We start from the raw sequence: 19,372 nt of genomic DNA, 5'->3' as shown, positions 1-19,372 counted from the left end.
GCACGCCGTTCTGAAGCATGCCATTCTGAAGTCATGCAATTCTGAAGCACAACATTCTGAAGTCATACCATTCTGAAGTCACACCATTATGAAGCACGCCATTCTGAAGCACGCCATTCTGATGTCACGCCATTCTGAAGTCACACCATTATGAAGCAAGCCATGCTGAAGCACGCCGTTCTGAAGTCACACCATTCTGAAGCACGTCATTCTAAAGTCACACCTTTCTGCACGCCATTCTGAAGCATGCCATTCTGAAGTCACATCGTTCTGAAGCACGCCATTCTGAAGTCACACCGTTCTGAAGCACGCCATTCTGAAGCACGCCATTCTGAAGTCACACCATTCTAAAGTCACACCGTTCTGAATCACACCATTCTGAAGCACGCCATTCTGAAGCATGCCATTCTGAAGTCATACCATTCTGAAGTCATACAGTTCTGAAGCACGCCATTCTGAAGCACGCCATTCTGAAGCATGCCATTCTGAAGTCACGCTGTTTTGAAGTCACACCATTCTGAAGTCACACCATTCTGCACGCCATTCTGAAGTCATACCATTCTGCACGTCGTTCTGAAATCACGCCATTCTGAAGTCACACCATTCTGAAGTCACACCATTCTGAACGTCGTTCTGAAGTCACACCATTCTGAAGTCACACCATTCTGCATGTCGTTCTGAAGTCACACCATTCTGCATGTCGTTCTGAAGTCACACCATTCTGCACGCCATTCTGAAATCACGCCATTCTGAAGTCACACCATTCTGAAGCACACCATTCCTGAAGTCACACAATTCTGAAGCCACACCATTCTGAAGTCACACCATTCTGCACACCATTCTGAAGTCACACCATTCTGAACGTCGTTCTGAAGTCACACCATTCTGAAGTCACACCATTCTGCATGTCGTTCTGAAGTCACACCATTCTGCACGCCATTCTGAAGTCACGCCATTCTGAAGTCACACCATTCTGCACGTCGTTCTGAAGTCACACAATTCTGAAATCACACCATTCTGCACGCCTTTCTGAAGTCACACCATTCTGAAAGCACACCATTCTGCACGCAATTCTGAAGTCACACCATTCTGAAGTCACACCATTCTGCACGTCGTTCTGAAGTCACACCATTCTGCATGTCGTTCTGAAGTCACACCATTCTGCACGCCATTCTGAAATCACGCCATTCTGAAGTCACGCCATTCTGAAGTCACGCCATTCTGAAGTCACACCACTCTGAAGTCATACCATTCTGAAGTCACGCCATTCTGCACGCCATTCTGAAGTCACACCATTCTGAAGTCACACCGTTCTGAAGCACGCCATTCTGAAGCACGCCATTCTGAAGCATGCAATTCTGAAGCATGCCGTTCTGAAGCACGCCATTCTGAAGTCATGCCATTCTGAAGCACAACATTCTGAAGTCATACCATTCTGAAGTCACCCCATTATGAAGCACGCCATTCTGAAGCACGCCATTCTGATGTCACGCCATTCTGAAGTCACACCATTATGAAGCAAGCCATGCTGAAGCACGCCGTTCTGAAGTCACACCATTCTGAAGCACGTCATTCTGAAGTCACACCTTTCTGCACGCCATTCTGAAGCATGCCATTCTGAAGTCACATCGTTCTAAAGCACGCCATTCTGAAGTCACACCGTTCTGAAGCACGCCATTCTGAAGCACGCCATTCTGAAGTCACACCATTCTAAACCACACCGTTCTGAATCACACCATTCTGAAGGACGCCATTCTGAGGCATGCCATTCTGAAGTCATACCATTCTCAAGTCATACCGTTCTGAAGCACGCCATTCTGAAGCATGCCATTCTGAAGCATGCCATTCTGAAGCACGCCGTTCCGAAGCACGCCATTCTGAAGTCATACCATTCTAAAGCACGCCATTCTGAAGTCACGCTGTTTTGAAGTCACACCATTCTGAAGTCACACCATTCTGCACGCCATTCTGAAGTCATAGCATTCTGCACGTTGTTCTGAAATCACGCCATTCTGAAGTCACACCATTCTGAAGTCACACCATTCTGCACACCATTCTGAAGTCACACCATTCTGAACGTCGTTCTGAAGTCACACCATTCTGAAGTCACACCATTCTGCATGTCGTTCTGAAGTCACACCATTCTGCATGTCGTTCTGAAGTCACACCATTCTGCACGCCATTCTGAAATCACGCCATTCTGAAGTCACACCATTCTGAAGCACGCCATTCCTGAAGTCACACAATTCTGAATTCACACCATTCTGAAGTCACATGATTCTGCACACCATTCTGAAGTCACACCATTCTGAACGTCGTTCTGAAGTCACACCATTCTGAAGTCACACCATTCTGCATGTCGTTCTGAAGTCACACCATTCTGCACGCCATTCTGAAGTCACGCCATTCTGAAGTCACGCCATTCTGAAGTCACACCATTCTGCACGCCATTCTGAAGTCACGCCGTTCTGGTCACGCCATTCTGCAAGCCATTCTGAAGCATGCCATTCTGAAGCACGTTGTTCTGAAGTCACGCCATTCTGAAGTCACACCGTTGTGCACGCCATTCTGAAGCACGCCATTCTGAAGTCACGCCAATCTGAAGTCACACCATTCTGCACGTCATTCTGAAGTCATGCCATTCTGACGTCACACCATTCTGCACGCCATTCTGAAGTCACACCATTCTGAAGTCACACCATTCTGAAGTCACACCATTCTGAAGTCATACCATTCTGAAGTCACGCCATTCTGCACGCCATTCTGAAGTCACACCATTCTGAAGTCACACCGTTCTGAAGCACGCCATTCTGAAGCACGCCATTCTGAAGCATGCAATTCTGAAGCACGCCGTTCTGAAGCATGCCATTCTGAAGTCATGCCATTCTGAAGCACAACATTCTGAAGTCATACCATTCTGAAGTCACACCATTATGAAGCACGCCATTCTGAAGCACGCCATTCTGATGTCACGCCATTCTGAAGTCACACCATTCTGAAGCACGTCATTCTGAAGTCACACCTTTCTGCACGCCATTCTGAAGCATGCCATTCTGAAGTCACATCGTTCTGAAGCACGCCATTCTGAAGTCACACCGTTCTGAAGCACGCCATTCTGAAGCACGCCATTCTGAAGTCACACCATTCTAAAGTCACACCGTTCTGAATCACACCATTCTGAAGCACGACATTCTGAAGCATGCCATTCTGAAGTCATACCATTCTCAAGTCATACCGTTCTGAATCACGCCATTCTGAAGCACGCCATTCTGAAGCATGCCATTCTGAAGCATGCCGTTCTGAAGCACGCCATTCTGAAGTCATACCATTCTAAAGCACGCCATTCTGAAGTCACGCTGTTTTGAAGTCACACCATTCTGAAGTCAGACCATTCTGCACGCCATTCTGAAGTCATACCATTCTGCACGTCGTTCTGAAATCACGCCATTCTGAAGTCACACCATTCTGAAGTCACACCATTTTGCACACCATTCTGAAGTCACACCATTCTGAACGTCGTTCTGAAGTCACACCATTCTGAAGTCACACCATTCTGCATGTCGTTCTGAAGTCACACCATTCTGCATGTCGTTCTGAACTCACACCATTCTGCACGCCATTCTGAAATCACGCCATTCTGAAGTCACACCATTCTGAAGCACGCCATTCCTGAAGTCACACAATTCTGAAGTCACACCATTCTGAAGTCACACCATTCTGCACACCATTCTGAAGTCACACCATTCTGAACGTCGTTCTGAAGTCACACCATTCTGAAGTCACACTATTCTGCATGTCGTTCTGAAGTCACACCATTCTGCACGCCATTCTGAAATCACGCCATTCTGAAGTCACGCCATTCTGAAATCACGCCATTCTGAAGTCACACCATTCTGAAGTCATACCATTCTGAAGTCACGCCATTCTGCACGCCATTCTGAAGTCACACCATTCTGAAGTCACACCGTTCTGAAGCACGCCATTCTGAAGCACGCCATTCTGAAGCATGCAATTCTGAAGCACGCCGTTCTGAAGCACGCCATTCTGAAGTCATGCCATTCTGAAGCACAACATTCTGAAGTCATACCATTCTGAAGTCACACCATTATGAAGCACGCCATTCTGAAGCATGCCATTCTGATGTCACGCCATTCTGAAGTCACACCATTATGAAGCAAGCCATGCTGAAGCACGCCGTTTTGAAGTCACACCATTCTGAAGCACGTCATTCTGAAGTCACACCTTTCTGCACGCCATTCTGAAGCATGCCATTCTGAAGTCACATCGTTCTGAAGCACGCCATTCTGAAGTCACACCGTTCTGAAGCACGCCATTCTGAAGCACGCCATTCTGAAGTCACACCATTCTAAAGTCACACCGTTCTGAATCACACCATTCTGAAGCACGCCATTCTGAAGCATGCCATTCTGAAGTCATACCATTCTGAAGTCATACCGTTCTGAAGCACGCCATTCTGAAGCACGCCATTCTGAAGCATGCCATTCTGAAGCACGCCGTTCTGAAGCACGCCATTCTGAAGTCATACCATTCTAAAGCACACCATTATGAAGTCACACCGTTGTGCACGCCATTCTGAAGTCACGCCATTCTGAAGTCTCATCGTTCTGAAGCACGCCATTCTGAAGTCACACCGTTCTGAAGCACGCCATTCTGAAGAACGCCATTTTGAAGTCACACCATTCTAAAGTCACACCGTTCTGAATCACACCATTCTGAAGCACGCCATTCTGAAGCATGCCATTCTGAAGTCATACCATTCTGAAGTCATACCGTTCTGAAGCACGCCATTCTGAAGCACGCCATTCTGAAGCATGCCATTCTGAAGCACGCCGTTCTGAAGCACGCCATTCTGAAGTCATACCATTCTAAAGCACGCCATTCTGAAGTCACGCTGTTTTGAAGTCACACCATTCTGAAGTCACACCATTCTGCACGTCGTTCTGAAGTCACACCATTCTGCATGTCGTTCTGAAGTCACACCATTCTGCACGCCATTCTGAAATCACGCCATTCTGAAGTCACGCCATTCTGAAGTCACACCATTCTGCACGCCATTCTGAAGTCACACCATTCTGAAGTCACGCCATTCTGAAGTCACACCATTCTGGATTCACACCATTCTGAAGTCACACCATTCTGCACGCCATTCTGAAGTCACACCATTCTGAAGCACGCCATTCTGAAGTCATGCCATTCTGAAGCACGCCATTCTTGAAGTCACGTCATTCTGAAGTCACACCATTCTGCACACCATTCTGAAGCACACCATTCTGAAGTCACACCATTCTGCACGCCATTCTGAAGCACGCCATTATGAAGCACGCCATTCCTGAAGTCACACACTTCTGCACGCCATTCTGAAGTCAGGCCATTCTGAAGTCACACCATTCTGCACGCCGTTCTGGTCACGCCATTCTGCAAGCCATTCTGAAGCATGCCATTCTGACGCACGTTGTTCTGAAGTCACGCCATTCTGAAGTCACACCGTTGTGCACGCCATTCTGAAGCACGCCATTCTGAAGTCACACCGTTCTGAAGCACGCCATTCTGAAGCACGCCATTCTGAAGCATGCAATTCTGAAGCATGCCGTTCTGAAGCACGCCATTCTGAAGTCATGCCATTCTGAAGCACAACATTCTGAAGTCATACCATTCCGAAGTCACACCATTATGAAGCACGCCATTCTGAAGCATGCCATTCTGATGTCACGCCATTCTGAAGTCACACCATTATGAAGCAAGCCATGCTGAAGCACGCCGTTTTGAAGTCACACCATTCTGAAGCACGTCATTCTGAAGTCACACCTTTCTGCACGCCATTCTGAAGCATGCCATTCTGAAGTCACATCGTTCTGAAGCACGCCATTCTGAAGTCACACCGTTCTGAAGCACGCCATTCTGAAGCACGCCATTCTGAAGTCACACCATTCTAAAGTCACACCGTTCTGAATCACACCATTCTGAAGCACGCCATTCTGAAGCATGCCATTCTGAAGTCATACCATTCTGAAGTCATACCGTTCTGAAGCACGCCATTCTGAAGCACGCCATTCTGAAGCATGCCATTCTGAAGCACGCCGTTCTGAAGCACGCCATTCTGAAGTCATACCATTCTAAAGCACACCATTATGAAGTCACACCGTTGTGCACGCCATTCTGAAGTCACGCCATTCTGAAGTCTCATCGTTCTGAAGCACGCCATTCTGAAGTCACACCGTTCTGAAGCACGCCATTCTGAAGAACGCCATTTTGAAGTCACACCATTCTAAAGTCACACCTTTCTGAATCACACCATTCTGAAGCACGCCATTCTGAAGCATGCCATTCTGAAGTCATACCATTCTGAAGTCATACCGTTCTGAAGCACGCCATTCTGAAGCACGCCATTCTGAAGCATGCCATTCTGAAGCACGCCGTTCTGAAGCACGCCATTCTGAAGTCATACCATTCTAAAGCACGCCATTCTGAAGTCACGCTGTTTTGAAGTCACACCATTCTGAAGTCACACCATTCTGCACGTCGTTCTGAAGTCACACCATTCTGCATGTCGTTCTGAAGTCACACCATTCTGCACGCCATTCTGAAATCACGCCATTCTGAAGTCACGCCATTCTGAAGTCACACCATTCTGCACGCCATTCTGAAGTCACACCATTCTGAAGTCACACCATTCTGAAGTCACACCATTCTGGATTCACACCATTCTGAAGTCACACCATTCTGCACGCCATTCTGAAGTCACACCATTCTGAAGCACGCCATTCTGAAGTCATGCCATTCTGAAGCACGCCATTCCTGAAGTCACGCCATTCTGAAGTCACACCATTCTGCACACCATTCTGAAGCACACCATTCTGAAGTCACACCATTCTGCACGCCATTCTGAAGCACGCCATTATGAAGCACGCCATTCCTGAAGTCACACACTTCTGCACGCCATTCTGAAGTCAGGCCATTCTGAAGTCACACCATTCTGCACGCCGTTCTGGTCACACCATTCTGCAAGCCATTCTGAAGCATGCCATTCTGAAGCACGTTGTTCTGAAGTCACGCCATTCTGAAGTCACACCGTTGTGCACGCCATTCTGAAGCACGCCATTCTGAAGTCACACCGTTCTGAAGCACGCCATTCTGAAGCACGCCATTCTGAAGCATGCAATTCTGAAGCATGCCGTTCTGAAGCACGCCATTCTGAAGTCATGCCATTCTGAAGCACAACATTCTGAAGTCATACCATTCCGAAGTCACACCATTATGAAGCACGCCATTCTGAAGCATGCCATTCTGATGTCACGCCATTCTGAAGTCACACCATTATGAAGCAAGCCATGCTGAAGCACGCCGTTTTGAAGTCACACCATTCTGAAGCACGTCATTCTGAAGTCACACCTTTCTGCACGCCATTCTGAAGCATGCCATTCTGAAGTCACATCGTTCTGAAGCACGCCATTCTGAAGTCACACCGTTCTGAAGCACGCCATTCTGAAGCACGCCATTCTGAAGTCACACCATTCTAAAGTCACACCGTTCTGAATCACACCATTCTGAAGCACGCCATTCTGAAGCATGCCATTCTGAAGTCATACCATTCTGAAGTCATACCGTTCTGAAGCACGCCATTCTGAAGCACGCCATTCTGAAGCATGCCATTCTGAAGCATGCCGTTCTGAAGCACGCCATTCTGAAGTCATACCATTCTAAAGCACACCATTATGAAGTCACACCGTTGTGCACGCCATTCTGAAGTCACGCCATTCTGAAGTCTCATCGTTCTGAAGCACGCCATTCTGAAGTCACACCGTTCTGAAGCACGCCATTCTGAAGAACGCCATTTTGAAGTCACACCATTCTAAAGTCACACCGTTCTGAATCACACCATTCTGAAGCACGCCATTCTGAAGCATGCCATTCTGAAGTCATACCATTCTGAAGTCATACCGTTCTGAAGCACGCCATTCTGAAGCACGCCATTCTGAAGCATGCCATTCTGAAGCACGCCGTTCTGAAGCACGCCATTCTGAAGTCATACCATTCTAAAGCACGCCATTCTGAAGTCACGCTGTTTTGAAGTCACACCATTCTGAAGTCACACCATTCTGCACGTCGTTCTGAAGTCACACCATTCTGCATGTCGTTCTGAAGTCACACCATTCTGCACGCCATTCTGAAATCACGCCATTCTGAAGTCACGCCATTCTGAAGTCACACCATTCTGCACGCCATTCTGAAGTCACACCATTCTGAAGTCACGCCATTCTGAAGTCACACCATTCTGGATTCACACCATTCTGAAGTCACACCATTCTGCACGCCATTCTGAAGTCACACCATTCTGAAGCACGCCATTCTGAAGTCATGCCATTCTGAAGCACGCCATTCCTGAAGTCACGCCATTCTGAAGTCACACCATTCTGAAGTCACACCATTTTGCACACCATTCTGAAGTCACACCATTCTGAACGTCGTTCTGAAGTCACACCATTCTGAAGTCACACCATTCTGCATGTCGTTCTGAAGTCACACCATTCTGCATGTCGTTCTGAACTCACACCATTCTGCACGCCATTCTGAAATCACGCCATTCTGAAGTCACACCATTCTGAAGCACGCCATTCCTGAAGTCACACAATTCTGAAGTCACACCATTCTGAAGTCACACCATTCTGCACACCATTCTGAAGTCACACCATTCTGAACGTCGTTCTGAAGTCACACCATTCTGAAGTCACACTATTCTGCATGTCGTTCTGAAGTCACACCATTCTGCACGCCATTCTGAAATCACGCCATTCTGAAGTCACGCCATTCTGAAATCACGCCATTCTGAAGTCACACCATTCTGAAGTCATACCATTCTGAAGTCACGCCATTCTGCACGCCATTCTGAAGTCACACCATTCTGAAGTCACACCGTTCTGAAGCACGCCATTCTGAAGCACGCCATTCTGAAGCATGCAATTCTGAAGCACGCCGTTCTGAAGCACGCCATTCTGAAGTCATGCCATTCTGAAGCACAACATTCTGAAGTCATACCATTCTGAAGTCACACCATTATGAAGCACGCCATTCTGAAGCATGCCATTCTGATGTCACGCCATTCTGAAGTCACACCATTATGAAGCAAGCCATGCTGAAGCACGCCGTTTTGAAGTCACACCATTCTGAAGCACGTCATTCTGAAGTCACACCTTTCTGCACGCCATTCTGAAGCATGCCATTCTGAAGTCACATCGTTCTGAAGCACGCCATTCTGAAGTCACACCGTTCTGAAGCACGCCATTCTGAAGCACGCCATTCTGAAGTCACACCATTCTAAAGTCACACCGTTCTGAATCACACCATTCTGAAGCACGCCATTCTGAAGCATGCCATTCTGAAGTCATACCATTCTGAAGTCATACCGTTCTGAAGCACGCCATTCTGAAGCACGCCATTCTGAAGCATGCCATTCTGAAGCACGCCGTTCTGAAGCACGCCATTCTGAAGTCATACCATTCTAAAGCACACCATTATGAAGTCACACCGTTGTGCACGCCATTCTGAAGTCACGCCATTCTGAAGTCTCATCGTTCTGAAGCACGCCATTCTGAAGTCACACCGTTCTGAAGCACGCCATTCTGAAGAACGCCATTTTGAAGTCACACCATTCTAAAGTCACACCGTTCTGAATCACACCATTCTGAAGCACGCCATTCTGAAGCATGCCATTCTGAAGTCATACCATTCTGAAGTCATACCGTTCTGAAGCACGCCATTCTGAAGCACGCCATTCTGAAGCATGCCATTCTGAAGCACGCCGTTCTGAAGCACGCCATTCTGAAGTCATACCATTCTAAAGCACGCCATTCTGAAGTCACGCTGTTTTGAAGTCACACCATTCTGAAGTCACACCATTCTGCACGTCGTTCTGAAGTCACACCATTCTGCATGTCGTTCTGAAGTCACACCATTCTGCACGCCATTCTGAAATCACGCCATTCTGAAGTCACGCCATTCTGAAGTCACACCATTCTGCACGCCATTCTGAAGTCACACCATTCTGAAGTCACGCCATTCTGAAGTCACACCATTCTGGATTCACACCATTCTGAAGTCACACCATTCTGCACGCCATTCTGAAGTCACACCATTCTGAAGCACGCCATTCTGAAGTCATGCCATTCTGAAGCACGCCATTCCTGAAGTCACGCCATTCTGAAGTCACACCATTCTGCACACCATTCTGAAGCACACCATTCTGAAGTCACACCATTCTGCACGCCATTCTGAAGCACGCCATTATGAAGCACGCCATTCCTGAAGTCACACACTTCTGCACGCCATTCTGAAGTCAGGCCATTCTGAAGACACACCATTCTGCACGCCGTTCTGGTCACGCCATTCTGCAAGCCATTCTGAAGCATGCCATTCTGAAGCACGTTGTTCTGAAGTCACGCCATTCTGAAGTCACACCGTTGTGCACGCCATTCTGAAGCACGCCATTCTGAAGTCACGCCAATCTGAAGTCACACCATTCTGCACGTCATTCTGAAGTCATGCCATTCTGACGTCACACCATTCTGCACGCCATTCTGAAGCACGCCATTCTGAAGTCACACCATTCTGAAGTCACACCATTCTGAAGTCATACCATTCTGAAGTCACGCCATTCTGCACGCCATTCTGAAGTCACACCATTCTGAAGTCACACCGTTCTGAAGCACGCCATTCTGAAGCACGCCATTCTGAAGCATGCAATTCTGAAGCACGCCGTTCTGAAGCACGCCATTCTGAAGTCATGCCATTCTGAAGCACAACATTCTGAAGTCATACCATTCTGAAGTCACACCATTATGAAGCACGCCATTCTGAAGCACGCCATTCTGATGTCACGCCATTCTGAAGTCACACCATTATGAAGCAAGCCATGCTGAAGCACGCCGTTCTGAAGTCACACCATTCTGAAGCACGTCATTCTAAAGTCACACCTTTCTGCACGCCATTCTGAAGCATGCCATTCTGAAGTCACATCGTTCTGAAGCACGCCATTCTGAAGTCACACCGTTCTGAAGCACGCCATTCTGAAGCACGCCATTCTGAAGTCACACCATTCTAAAGTCACACCGTTCTGAATCACACCATTCTGAAGCACGCCATTCTGAAGCATGCCATTCTGAAGTCATACCATTCTGAAGTCATACCGTTCTGAAGCACGCCATTCTGAAGCACGCCATTCTGAAGCATGCCATTCTGAAGTCACGCTGTTTTGAAGTCACACCATTCTGAAGTAACACCATTCTGCACGCCATTCTGAAGTCATACCATTCTGCACGTCGTTCTGAAATCACGCCATTCTGAAGTCACACCATTCTGAAGTCACACCATTCTGAACGTCGTTCTGAAGTCACACCATTCTGAAGTCACACCATTCTGCATGTCGTTCTGAAGTCACACCATTCTGCATGTCGTTCTGAAGTCACACCATTCTGCACGCCATTCTGAAATCACGCCATTCTGAAGTCACACCATTCTGAAGCACACCATTCCTGAAGTCACACAATTCTGAAGCCACACCATTCTGAAGTCACACCATTCTGCACACCATTCTGAAGTCACACCATTCTGAACGTCGTTCTGAAGTCACACCATTCTGAAGTCACACCATTCTGCATGTCGTTCTGAAGTCACACCATTCTGCACGCCATTCTGAAGTCACGCCATTCTGAAGTCACACCATTCTGCACGTCGTTCTGAAGTCACACCATTCTGAAATCACACCATTCTGCACGCCTTTCTGAAGTCACACCATTCTGAAAGCACACCATTCTGCACGCAATTCTGAAGTCACACCATTCTGAAGTCACACCATTCTGCACGTCGTTCTGAAGTCACACCATTCTGCATGTCGTTCTGAAGTCACACCATTCTGCACGCCATTCTGAAATCACGCCATTCTGAAGTCACGCCATTCTGAAATCACGCCATTCTGAAGTCACACCATTCTGAAGTCATACCATTCTGAAGTCACGCCATTCTGCACGCCATTCTGAAGTCACACCATTCTGAAGTCACACCGTTCTGAAGCACGCCATTCTGTAGCACGCATTCTGAAGCATGCAATTCTGAAGCACGCCGTTCTGAAGCACGCCATTCTGAAGTCATGCCATTCTGAAGCACAACATTCTGAAGTCATACCATTTTGAAGTCACACCATTATGAAGCACGCCATTCTGAAGCATGCCATTCTGATGTCACGCCATTCTGAAGTCACACCATTATGAAGCAAGCCATGCTGAAGCACGCCGTTCTGAAGTCACACCATTCTGAAGCACGTCATTCTGAAGTCACACCTTTCTGCACGCCATTCTGAAGCATGCCATTCTGAAGTCACATCGTTCTGAAGCACGCCATTCTGAAGTCACACCGTTCTGAAGCACGCCATTCTGAAGCACGCCATTCTGAAGTCACACCATTCTAAAGCCACACCGTTCTGAATCACACCATTCTGAAGGACGCCATTCTGAGGCATGCCATTCTGAAGTCATACCATTCTGAAGTCATACCGTTCTGAAGCACGCCATTCTGAAGCACGCCATTCTGAAGCATGCCATTCTGAAGCACGCCGTTCTGAAGCACGCCATTCTGAAGTCATACCATTCTAAAGCACGCCATTCTGAAGTCACGCTGTTTTGAAGTCACACCATTCTGAAGTCACACCATTCTGCACGCCATTCTGAAGTCATAGCATTCTGCACGTCGTTCTGAAATCACGCCATTCTGAAGTCACACCATTCTGAAGTCACACCATTCTGCACACCATTCTGAAGTCACACCATTCTGAACGTCGTTCTGAAGTCACACCATTCTGAAGTCACACCATTCTGCATGTCGTTCTGAAGTCACACCACTCTGCATGTCGTTCTGAAGTCACACCATTCTGCACGCCATTCTGAAATCACGCCATTCTGAAGTCACACCATTCTGAAGCACGCCATTCCTGAAGTCACACAATTCTGAATTCACACCATTCTGAAGTCACATGATTCTGCACACCATTCTGAAGTCACACCATTCTGAACGTCGTTCTGAAGTCACACCATTCTGACGTCACACCATTCTGCACGCCATTCTGAAGCACGCCATTCTGAAGTCACACCATTCTGAAGTCACACCATTCTGAAGTCATACCATTCTGAAGTCACGCCATTCTGCACGCCATTCTGAAGTCACACCATTCTGAAGTCACACCGTTCTGAAGCACGCCATTCTGAAGCACGCCATTCTGAAGCATGCAATTCTGAAGCACGCCGTTCTGAAGCATGCCATTCTGAAGTCATGCCATTCTGAAGCACAACATTCTGAAGTCATACCATTCTGAAGTCACACCATTATGAAGCACGCCATTCTGAAGCACGCCATTCTGATGTCACGCCATTCTGAAGTCACACCATTATGAAGCAAGCCATGCTGAAGCACGCCGTTCTGAAGTCACACCATTCTGAAGCACGTCATTCTAAAGTCACACCTTTCTGCACGCCATTCTGAAGCATGCCATTCTGAAGTCACATCGTTCTGAAGCACGCCATTCTGAAGTCACACCGTTCTGAAGCACGCCATTCTGAAGCACGCCATTCTGAAGTCACACCATTCTAAAGTCACACCGTTCTGAATCACACCATTCTGAAGCACGCCATTCTGAAGCATGCCATTCTGAAGTCATACCATTCTGAAGTCATACCGTTCTGAAGCACGCCATTCTGAAGCACGCCATTCTGAAGCATGCCATTCTGAAGTCACGCTGTTTTGAATTCACACCATTCTGAAGTCACACCATTCTGCACGCCATTCTGAAGTCATACCATTCTGCACGTCGTTCTGAAATCACGCCATTCTGAAGTCACACCATTCTGAAGTCACACCATTCTGAACGTCGTTCTGAAGTCACACCATTCTGAAGTCACACCATTCTGCATGTCGTTCTGAAGTCACACCATTCTGCATGTCGTTCTGAAGTCACACCATTCTGCACGCCATTCTGAAATCACGCCATTCTGAAGTCACACCATTCTGAAGCACACCATTCCTGAAGTCACACAATTCTGAAGCCACACCATTCTGAAGTCACACCATTCTGCACACCATTCTGAAGTCACACCATTCTGAACGTCGTTCTGAAGTCACACCATTCTGAAGTCACACCATTCTGCATGTCGTTCTGAAGTCACACCATTCTGCACGCCATTCTGAAGTCACGCCATTCTGAAGTCACACCATTCTGCACGTCGTTCTGAAGTCACACCATTCTGAAATCACACCATTCTGCACGCCTTTCTGAAGTCACACCATTCTGAAAGCACACCATTCTGCACGCAATTCTGAAGTCACACCATTCTGAAGTCACACCATTCTGCACGTCGTTCTGAAGTCACACCATTCTGCATGTCGTTCTGAAGTCACACCATTCTGCACGCCATTCTGAAATCACGCCATTCTGAAGTCACGCCATTCTGAAGTCACGCCATTCTGAAGTCACACCACTCTGAAGTCATACCATTCTGAAGTCACGCCATTCTGCACGCCATTCTGAAGTCACACCATTCTGAAGTCACACCGTTCTGAAGCACGCCATTCTGAAGCACGCCATTCTGAAGCATGCAATTCCGAAGCACGCCGTTCTGAAGCACGCCATTCTGAAGTCATGCCATTCTGAAGCACAACATTCTGAAGTCATACCATTCTGAAGTCACCCCATTATGAAGCACGCCATTCTGAAGCACGCCATTCTGATGTCACGCCATTCTGAAGTCACACCATTATGAAGCAAGCCATGCTGAAGCACGCCGTTCTGAAGTCACACCATTCTGAAGCACGTCATTCTGAAGTCACACCTTTCTGCACGCCATTCTGAAGCATGCCATTCTGAAGTCACATCGTTCTGAAGCACGCCATTCTGAAGTCACACCGTTCTGATGCACGCCATTCTGAAGCACGCCATTCTGAAGTCACACCATTCTAAAGCCACACCGTTCTGAATCACACCATTCTGAAGGACGCCACTCTGAGGCATGCCATTCTGAAGTCATACCATTCTCAAGTCATACCGTTCTGAAGCACGCCATTCTGAAGCACGCCATTCTGAAGCATGCCATTCTGAAGCACGCCGTTCTGAAGCACGCCATTCTGAAGTCATACCATTCTAAAGCACGCCATTCTGAAGTCACGCTGTTTTGAAGTCACACCATTCTGAAGTCACACCATTCTGCACGCCATTCTGAAGTCATAGCATTCTGCACGTCGTTCTGAAATCACGCCATTCTGAAGTCACACCATTCTGAAGTCGCACCATTCTGCACACCATTCTCAAGTCACACCATTCTGAACGTCGTTCTGAAGTCACACCATTCTGAAGTCACACCATTCTGCATGTCGTTCTGAAGTCACACCATTCTGCACGTCGTTCTGAAGTCACACCATTCTGCACGCCATTCTGAAATCACGCCATTCTGAAGTCACACCATTCTGAAGCACGCCATTCCTGAAGTCACACAATTCTGAATTCACACCATTCTGAAGTCACATGATTCTGCACACCATTCTGAAGTCACACCATTCTGAACGTCGTTCTGAAGTCACACCATTCTGAAGTCACACCATTCTGCATGTCGTTCTGAAGTCACACCATTCTGCACGCCATTCTGAAGTCACGCCATTCTGAAGTCACGCCATTCTGAAGTCACACCATTCTGCACGCCATTCTGAAGTCACGCCGTTCTGGTCACGCCATTCTGCAAGCCATTCTGAAGCATGCCATTCTGAAGCACGTTGTTCAGAAGTCACGCCATTCTGAAGTCACACCGTTGTGCACGCCATTCTGAAGCACGCCATTCTGAAGTCACGTCAATCTGAAGTCACACCATTCTGCACGTCATTCTGAAGTCATGCCATTCTGACGTCACACCATTCTGCACGCCATTCTGAAGCACGCCATTCTGAAGTCACACCATTCTGAAGTCACACCATTCTGAAGTCATACCATTCTGAAGTCACGCCATTCTGCACGCCATTCTGAAGTCACACCATTCTGAAGTCACACCGTTCTGAAGCACGCCATTCTGAAGCACGCCATTCTGAAGCATGCAATTCTGAAGCACGCCGTTCTGAAGCATGCCATTCCGAGGTCATGCCATTCTGAAGCACAACATTCTGAAGTCATACCATTCTGATGTCACACCATTATGAAGCACGCCATTCTGAAGCACGCCATTCTGATGTCACGCCATTCTGAAGTCACACCATTATGAAGCAAGCCATGCTGAAGCACGCCGTTCTGAAGTCACACCATTCTGAAGCACGTCATTCTGAAGTCACACCTTTCTGCACGCCATTCTGAAGCATGCCATTCTGAAGTCACGTCGTTCTGAAGCACGCCATTCTGAAGTCACACCGTTCTGAAGCACGCCATTCTGAAGCACGCCATTCTGAAGTCACACCATTCTAAAGTCACACCGTTCTGAATCACACCATTCTGAAGCACGCCATTCTGAAGCATGCCATTCTGAAGTCATACCATTCTCAAGTCATACCGTTCTGAATCACACCATTCTGAAGCACGCCATTCTGAAGCATGCCATTCTGAAGCATGCCGTTCTGAAGCACGCCATTCTGAAGTCATACCATTCTAAAGCACGCCATTCTGAAGTCACGCTGTTTTGAAGTCACACCATTCTGAAGTCAGACCATTCTGCACGCCATTCTGAAGTCATACCATTCTGCACGTCGTTCTGAAATCACGCCATTCTGAAGTCACAGCATTCTGAAGTCACACCATTATGCACACCATTCTGAAGTCACACCATTCTGAACGTCGTTCTGAAGTCACACCATTCTGAAGTCACACCATTCTGCATGTCGTTCTGAAGTCACACCATTCTGCATGTCGTTCTGAACTCACACCATTCTGCACGCCATTCTGAAATCACGCCATTCTGAAGTCACACCATTCTGAAGCACGTCATTCCTGAAGTCACACAATTCTGAAGTCACACCATTCTGAAGTCACACCATTCTGCACACCATTCTGAAGTCACACCATTCTGAACGTCGTTCTGAAGTCACACCATTCTGAAGTCACACTATTCTGCATGTCGTTCTGAAGTCACACCATTCTGCACGCCATTCTGAAATCACGCCATTCTGAAGTCACGCCATTCTGAAATCACGCCATTCTGAAGTCACACCATTCTGAAGTCATACCATTCTGAAGTCACGCCATTCTGCACGCCATTCTGAAGTCACACCATTCTGAAGTCACACCGTTCTGAAGCACGCCATTCTGAAGCACGCATTCTGAAGCATGCAATTCTGAAGCACGCCGTTCTGAAGCACGCCATTCTGAAGTCATGCCATTCTGAAGCACAACATTCTGAAGTCATACCATTTTGAAGTCACACCATTATGAAGCACGCCATTCTGAAGCATGCCATTCTGATGTCACGCCATTCTGAAGTCACACCATTATGAAGCAAGCCATGCTGAAGCACGCCGTTCTGAAGTCACACCATTCTGAAGCACGTCATTCTGAAGTCACACCTTTCTGCACGCCATTCTGAAGCATGCCATTCTGAAGTCACATCGTTCTGAAGCACGCCATTCTGAAGTCACACCGTTCTGAAGCACGCCATTCTGAAGCACGCCATTCTGAAGTCACACCATTCTAAAGTCACACCGTTCTGAATCACACCATTCTGAAGCACGCCATTCTGAAGCATGCCATTCTGAAGTCATACCATTCTGAAGTCATACCGTTCTGAAGCACGCCATTCTGAAGCACGCCATTCTGAAGCATGCCATTCTGAAGCACGCCGTTCTGAAGCACGCCATTCTGAAGTCATACCATTCTAAAGCACACCATTCTGCATGTCGTTCTGAAGTCACACCATTCTGCATGTCGTTCTGAAGTCACACCATTCTGCACGCCATGCTGAAATCACGCCATTCTGAAGTCACACCATTCTGAAGCACGCCATTCTGAAGTCACACAATTCTGAAGTCACACCATTCTGAAGTCACACCATTCTGCACACCATTCTGAAGTCACACCATTCTGAACGTCGTTCTGAAGTCACACCATTCTGAAGTCACACCATTCTGCATGTCGTTCTGAAGTCACAGCATTCTGCACGCCATTCTGAAGTCACGCCATTCTGAAGTCACACCATTCTGAAGTCACACCATTCTGCACGTCGTTCTGAAGTCATACCATTCTGAAATCACACCATTCTGCAGGCCTTTCTGAAGTCATACCATTCTGAAGTCATACTGTTCTGAAGCACGCCATTCTGAAGCACACCATTCTGAAGCATGCCATTCTGAAGCACGCCGTTCTGAAGCATGCCATTCTGAAGTCATACCATTCTAAAGCACGCCATTCTGAAGTCACGCTGTTTTGAAGTCACACCATTCTGAAGTCACACCATTCTGCACGTCGTTCTGAAGTCACACCATTCTGCATGTCGTTCTGAAGTCACAACATTCTGCACGCCATTCTGAAATCGCGCCATTCTGAAGTCACGCCATTCTGAAGTCACGCCATTCCGAAGTCACACCATTCTGAAGTCATACCATTCTGCAGTCACGCCATTCTGCACGCCATTCTGAAGTCACACCATTCTGAAGTCACACCGTTCTGAAGCACGCCATTCTGAAGCACGCCATTCTGAAGCATGCAATTCTGAAGCACGCCTTTCTGAAGCACGCCATTCTGAAGTCATGCCATTCTGAAGCACAACATTCTGAAGTCGTACCATTCTGAAGTCACACCATTATGAAGCACGCCATTCTGAAGCATGCCATTCTGATGTCACGCCATTCTGAAGTCACACCATTAAGAAGCAAGCCATGCTGAAGCACGCCGATCTGAAGTCACACCATTCTGAAGCACGTCATTCTGAAGTCATGCCATTCTGAAGCACAACATTCTGAAGTCATACCATTCCGAAGTCACACCATTATGAAGCACGCCATGCTGAAGCACACCATTCTGATGTCACGCCATTCTGAAGTCACACCATTATGAAGCAAGCCATGCTGAAGCACGCCGTTCTGAAGTCACACCATTCTGAAGCACGTCATTCTGAAGTCACACCTTTCTGCACGCCATTCTGAAGCATGCCATTCTGAAGTCACATCGTTCTGAAGCACGCCATTCTGAAGTCACACCGTTCTGAAGCACGCCATTCTGAAGCACGCCATTCTGAAGTCACACCATTCTAAAGTCACACCGTTCTGAATCACACCATTCTGAAGCACGCCATTCTGAAGCATGCCATTCTGAAGTCATACCATTCTGAAGTCACACCGTTCTGAAGCACGC

This window comes from Carcharodon carcharias, chromosome 11 (assembly GCF_017639515.1).
Source record: "Carcharodon carcharias isolate sCarCar2 chromosome 11, sCarCar2.pri, whole genome shotgun sequence".
In the NCBI taxonomy this organism is placed as follows: domain Eukaryota; kingdom Metazoa; phylum Chordata; class Chondrichthyes; order Lamniformes; family Lamnidae; genus Carcharodon; species Carcharodon carcharias.
Note: the sequence above shows the minus strand (reverse complement) of the source record.